Here is a 6,631-nt window from a genome sequence, read left to right as displayed (position 1 = left end):
AAACGTACTAAAATAATAATATTTTAACTAAAATATTTAAATATTATATGATAAAGTAGATGACTTGTTTTCATAACCTTATCAAAAGGTTATGAAACTCTAAGTAAAATCTAGTTTTGTAAAATCTCTAGTTTTGTAAAATCTTCAAATTTTTAAGTGATTTGTAATAAATCTATAACTTTTCACGAAATAAAATGCATGAATAATTGTTTTCCTGTTTTATATTGTCGTGTTAATAATAGCGTTTAAGTACTGGGACAAAATAGTTTAAGTATTGGGACAAGTTAGAAAACCTGTTTGAGCACTGGGCCATAGCAGGTATGTTAGAATTCGATTAATTTACTTTGTTTTTCTTTATAAACCAGCTCTTTAAAGCTTTATTTAGTGAAAATATAGTCTGGTTTTTTAAATAAATACTAATACTCACCAACAAAAGTTAAATTATACGAGTATGATTTGTATAAGTTAAACAGCTCTCTTAAACGTTTAAGTATTGGGACATTTACCTTACAATACGTGGTTTGATCAAATAATATCCGAGAATTGCGCGTGTCTCTTCATATTGAATAAGCGATGGGAGAAAATAGCGACAAAGCATTGTAACACACTCAATTGTGACTATATTACTGTTTCACTTTGTATTAAAAGTTATTTTGTTAGAGAGAGCGACAATGTTTCTATTCAAGTTTTTTTACTTCAACGATTTTTAAAAATGAAACCAATTGAAAGCGTTTGAACCATTTTAAGCACGTAGTGGTTCAATTCAGAACCTTTTTTTCTCCGAAGAAAAAATTCAAAAGTTTGTATGTTTCTATCGCCATCTTTCAAGTTTAAAACAAAAAAATTTTACACAATCGCGCGTTCTGTTCTTTAATTAATTTTATTTTAAAAATTGCTGGATTGAAAAAATTTAAATTACAAAACCAACTCGCTTTCAAAACAAAATAACTTTTTACACACAAAACAACATGGTAACAAACTCACAACTATGAGGTTACAATATCTCGTCGCTATTTTCCCCCTTTGCTTGCTAAATACGAAAAGACAATGCGTAATCTAGATAATATTTGATCAAATTACGTACACATATCTTTCATCCGGAATAACTTTAACAATCTTTCTCTAACCAATCATCTTCTCTCTCTATCCACTTAGAATGCTTTAGTATTGCATCGTTATAGCAAAAAATACGATGTATGTTGTGCGCAAACACACGTATCACACGCGCGACAGGAAATAGCTTGAAAAGAAGAACCTACACGAGCGTTTTCCAATTTCGATCCTTTTGAAAAAGAGATATCGGCGCCATTCACGCGAAGGCTTTTTCGCGCCTTCTCGTTGTAAGGGGGAACATAATTATAGGTGTCCCTTTTATGCGCGCTCCAGAGAACGGACGGATTCACAAGCGTACCAACTAATCCAACCGATCCCTCTACGGCGCCTCGTCGTTTTTGGCTCGACGGGTTCTTTTCGATCTCGCGCACGACGGGTTTTATTAAACACGTGTCTCCGTCCGATCCAATCGCGTCATTTTCACGGACCACGTATCATCCTACGGAAATAACGTTGACGGACGTGTGGCCTGTGTTCGGTGACTCGCCCCGGGCTCGTTTGTTAATAAGATCCGCCAACCATGACCGCAATCGAATTTTTGGCTTATCGGTTCGCCGGCGACCCAAACTCTGATCGAATATCAGCCGGAAAGACTCTCGGAGCAAAATTGACGTCACACGTGATCGCAATGAGTAATTGCGCCGGGCAGTCTATCACAATGCAAGTGAACACACGTGTAATTTCGCCGAAAAGAATCGCATGCAATTTGTAGTTTTTTAAACGACAATTGGATGATATATGTTTTACGAAGAAAAATATGTCGTTTTGTATAACCAATTCTAACGTAATATATATATACTCGTATATATATTCTCCAGCGGTTTTATAGATGATAAAATTTACATGAACAATAATGGAATGATTACTTTTGCAGAAATTTAATTTTTTTTTCGAAACTGCGACCTAGTTACCGACTGTTATAAGATAAAACTTTTAAAACCACATCTTGTTTCAATATTGTTTTTTTATTAAACTAATAATATCTGAAAATAGGGACATTAAGAGCCGTTCACAGGATGTTGTGCGTGAATGTGTTATATATATATATATGTGCGTGTATGCACATATAAACGAATTCACGTTTTCACGTGTTTTTTGAATTGAAATTTCAATTCATAAAACAAAAAATTTTTATTTTTTTATATTTTATTTTAATAGTAGATTTTATGATCATTTGTGCGACAAATACGCAAGACAAATATGTTGCTCAAGTAAGTAAGAAAAAGAGATTGATTATATCCTTTTTTTTCTTTTTTTCTATTTTATCCGTAATACATATTATATAAAACTACCGAAAGTGCTTTTATTTAAAGACTATTTATCTGAATTGAATTTAAATAACGTCACATTCAACACGCGTACGTGATGGCTGAATAAAACAGTTCACACGAGAAAATTATTTAACATGTCGCGCTCAGTCTGTAATGTTTACATCTTTTTTTTTTTTTTTTTTTTTTTTTTAATCGAAATGCAAAACATCCGGCGTCGAATTGCGCATTGTCGACGGGCTAACTTGTGCACTCTTGAAAAACAATATCGCGCGAGTAAAATTCGCGATGACAGCGCTACACGACGCATCGTGAAATTGAATTTTTACGACGCGCTCCGCGAAGTACGTTCGTGCAAAAAGCACTGGGGTGAAAAAAAAAAAAAAAAAAAAAAAAAAAAAAAAAAAAAAAAAAAAAGCAAAGAGCTATTAAATGACAACAGCTGTGCGATCGCAAAAATTGCGTTGCGTCTGTCAATATTAACGTCTGTCAATATTATCATAAAATGCGCGTGTGATTTTGTGTCACATTAAAATTATTATTATTATTATCAATTGCGATACGCGAACGGAAAAAGAGAGAGTTTCACTCAACTCAACAATTTTGTTCTTTTTTTTTTATGCAAAAAGATGAAGAGAGAATTTTATCTCACTTTACTATCGTGTAAACGCGAGGATAAATTTACTATCGATATCTTTCCGACAATCACATTTGATATTCATCATTGTACGTCGGGTATGTTCTCATAATTTCCCGCTGGCCAATCCACGGGATAGCGAATTACGCGAAATGAATTAGTCAGAAGTACAATTATACGGACATCGCGGGCAAAACATGCAGTAATAATAATTCGTAACAACCTGTCAAATCAATGAAGCGCCATTCGTGCTCGCGCAAATTGCAAATGATATCGGGCGGAGCTAAATGTCACATAAAATATTGATGGCTCTTAACCGTCCGTAATCATATCCGTTCGTAGCTGAACTAATACGCGCTCAGGCTTATACGCAATGGGATATTGCATTTTATCTTGTAAATCGCGTTACGTAAACGTTAATCGCGACATATACATCGTATCGTTCGCGGTTGCGTTGCGGAACAAATGAACGCGAATTTTCCAGCGCAACTTCGAACGCGTAAGTAATCAATCGTTCGTATAAGCTTTGAATGACCGATAAATATGAGATACGCGTTGCAAAACGCGATAGTGAGATCGTTTTGGCTTGCGAAATATGGGAGTTGTAAAGGAATCATTTCAAAAATCCACGTGACACAGATAACGGTCCCCGATATTTGCACTAACGAAATGCACGTGTGCGAACATGCAGATATATGTTGTAAGCACAATTACACACAGGTATATTCTGCGTTCGCAGATACCTACGGGCGTCCGGCGCGTTTACACGTAGAGCTTTACTTGTCCGTAACTAAATAACCGGGCAACATGGTCAGTGAAATCAACAACCTGTTGATATTTGGCGTATTTAAGAAGCGCAGTAACAGAATAGCCCCCTCCCCCACCGTCAGCTATATTGCGTTAGTTTTTCATTAAATTATCTCCGATCGATCGATGTACAGCGAAATCAACGGATACCGCCGCGCAACGAAACAAATCTTTCTTCCAAAACTGATAAAAAAAAAACGCGCGCGGCCTGAATTCCACAGCGTTTCGATCACAATGTTTATACAGAAAATTAATAAAAACAGAAAAAAAAAACGAAACCAGCTGGTGAGAATTTGAATTTTAGGTAAAACATTTTTTCTCGCTATTTTGCTATTTGTAAGATGATCTTATTTGATTATTTATATAAATAAATTAAAAAATTATCAAAGTTAAAATTCTGTTTAATTTAATGTAGAAATATACAGTAGAGCTACGATTGTCAGCAATAGAGTTAATCAGTTTCGGAGCGCGCGGATCTCTTTAAGCGTCTTCACTGCAAAAATCCAAGTGTGTTAATTTAACACACTTGACGTGTGTTTTTATTGAAGTCACTTTTAATACGTTTCTTAGTGTTTAAAATTGGAACACGCTTAATACGTGTTGATTCAACTCACTAAATTAACACGTTTTAAATGTATAATTTTTTGCGTGTAATAAACGACATATTATCTACGTTTTTATAGGAGAACAGAATAATAATATTTATGTTCAAAAAAGCTGCAATATGAAAAACTTAGATGACTATGGTATAATAAAGTTTGTCATAGTGCAGTATTTTTTAAAAATATTAAAACATTATTATTTTGTTCTCCTAAGAAAACGTCGAGCTTCCAAACTTTTATCACCTGGTTTAGTATGTAATATTTTGACGTTCATGTTATACGTGTCATTGATTTGTCTCTCTTGAGAAACATCAGAAATGAAACTAGTAGATGGTGATGATTCGAGTACGAGGCTTGATGGTTTTTCATACAAAAGTACGTAACCTCACTTTTGTCTTCAATTTCATCATCTTCTTCAATATCACATAATTTATTATTTCGATCGGCATCAAACTTTTGTAAAATGATTTCTTTGTTGTTGATCATTGATTGTAACACTACATCGTTATTGCTGGCTTCTATTAAAGTTGCACGTACAATTTGAGCGTCAGAAATATATTTTTTAGATGAAAACTTAATGCGTTTACAACGTTCACCGATTAAACAGTACACTTTCTTCTTCATATTAAATAAAAAATATATTAAATTTTCACAAATCACATTAAACATATATTGCACTTCAGCACACTTCTTTCCGCCGCGCTGTACTTGTCCTAACATATCTCTGTACTCTGGAAGGAGCGAGAAAGAAAGATTGATGCGCGCGCAACTTTCTACGCAGAGACAACGACAATTTTGATGTGTATTTTTTGAAGTGTTTTAATTTTGAAACGTTTATCTGTTCAAACGTGTAAAACGAGAAATATGTTTTATTTTAACATGTCTAAAACTTATATGTTTTATTTCATTACACATTTTAGATGTTTACGCATTTTAAAACACATGCGATCTGCATAAAATTATCATATTACACACTTATGTGTGTTTAAATAACACGCATAAGCGTGTAATCTTAAAATTACACAGAAAAAAATGTGTTAAAGTAACACACATGGATTTGCAGTGAATGTACAATGTGATTTGAGAATTCTCAGCTTTAAAACAAAAATCTAATTTTGTATTATAATTTTGATCCCTGCACTATTAACAAATATTGTTGACAGATGCGACGAAGTCGCTGCACATTTAAGAACTAACTTTTAAATTGCAATTTGTTCGATCTTTTTGTATAATATAAGGAAAGCGAGAGATAATAATTTGTCTAATAGATTGTCTATACGAGAGAAGAGAGAACGAAACTAAACCTTGATCGAATTCCTTCGCTTAGTGATAATTGCACGCTTGTCGTCTTTGCGTCGGACGGCCAGTTTCCAAGTGTTTTTGCATCTTATTTAGTCTGGATAAGACGCCAATATATCGCGAACTTTTTTTTGTGGACAAACGTCGGTCTTCTTCTTTTGAACGTTATGCGCGTCAAAAGTACGTCGCGCGTCTGAAAGAGTGATCAAAAAAGTTTTCAAACTTTAAACGCGATAAGCATATCGCGTTATTTGCATATTTTCCGCACGACAAAGAAAATCAGTCTTGATCAGAAAAATTCACAGACAGCAACCTCTATACATAGAAAAATATGCGGATAAAAAGATTTATGAAAAAAAGCTCAGAGAAAAGTGTCTTAGAACAAATCTATATATTTTAAACTCGATAATTTTTGCAAAAAATAAAACGCTTATTTTTGACAAAAAAAACAGAAAAACTTATGTTTTTACTTACATAAATAGCTCTTTTAAATACGCATGTTTAAAATATTATTTACCTATGAACAAATATCGATAAGCTTTGGTGTGTTGACAAATCTGCGAGAATCACTTTTCAAAGCTGTAATCGGATTACGGATAACATAGCAACGATGCAAACAGCGCTTTGTCATCGTAACTTATATGTAGGATAGTCTTGCATTTGTATGCCTTCAATGTGACTAAATCTCATTTAACTAGGATGACTCCGTACAGCGTTTTTGTATAAGACCAGATGTTAGATGTAGGATATTCGGAGTGCTCAAGTATAAATATACTTAAATTTCTTCTTTTTCTAATATTTCTTCTTCTTTTTTGCGAGTCTAATGTAAGTTTTTTGTTAAGTCTTACTATTACAATTTTCTTTTTATTGCGTACTATTTATTATTGTTAACATTTTTGTAGTAT

The 6,631-nt window shown here is 33.6% G+C and overlaps 1 protein-coding gene across 1 annotated transcript in view; it reads right to left on the bottom strand.

The window, feature by feature from the left end:
* Window positions 1-6,631, bottom strand: part of LOC109857411 (irregular chiasm C-roughest protein-like) — a gene marked incomplete at its 5' end in the record, with an annotated part of 257,067 nt that overhangs the window by 70,123 nt on the left and 180,313 nt on the right. The gene's annotated exons all lie outside the window — the stretch shown is intronic.

The sequence above is a fragment of the Pseudomyrmex gracilis genome, unplaced genomic scaffold (genome assembly GCF_002006095.1).
Source record: "Pseudomyrmex gracilis isolate BER0280 unplaced genomic scaffold, ASM200609v1 scaffold_158, whole genome shotgun sequence".
NCBI lineage: Eukaryota > Metazoa > Arthropoda > Insecta > Hymenoptera > Formicidae > Pseudomyrmex > Pseudomyrmex gracilis.
Note: the sequence above shows the minus strand (reverse complement) of the source record. Positions and strands in the feature narration are given on the sequence as shown.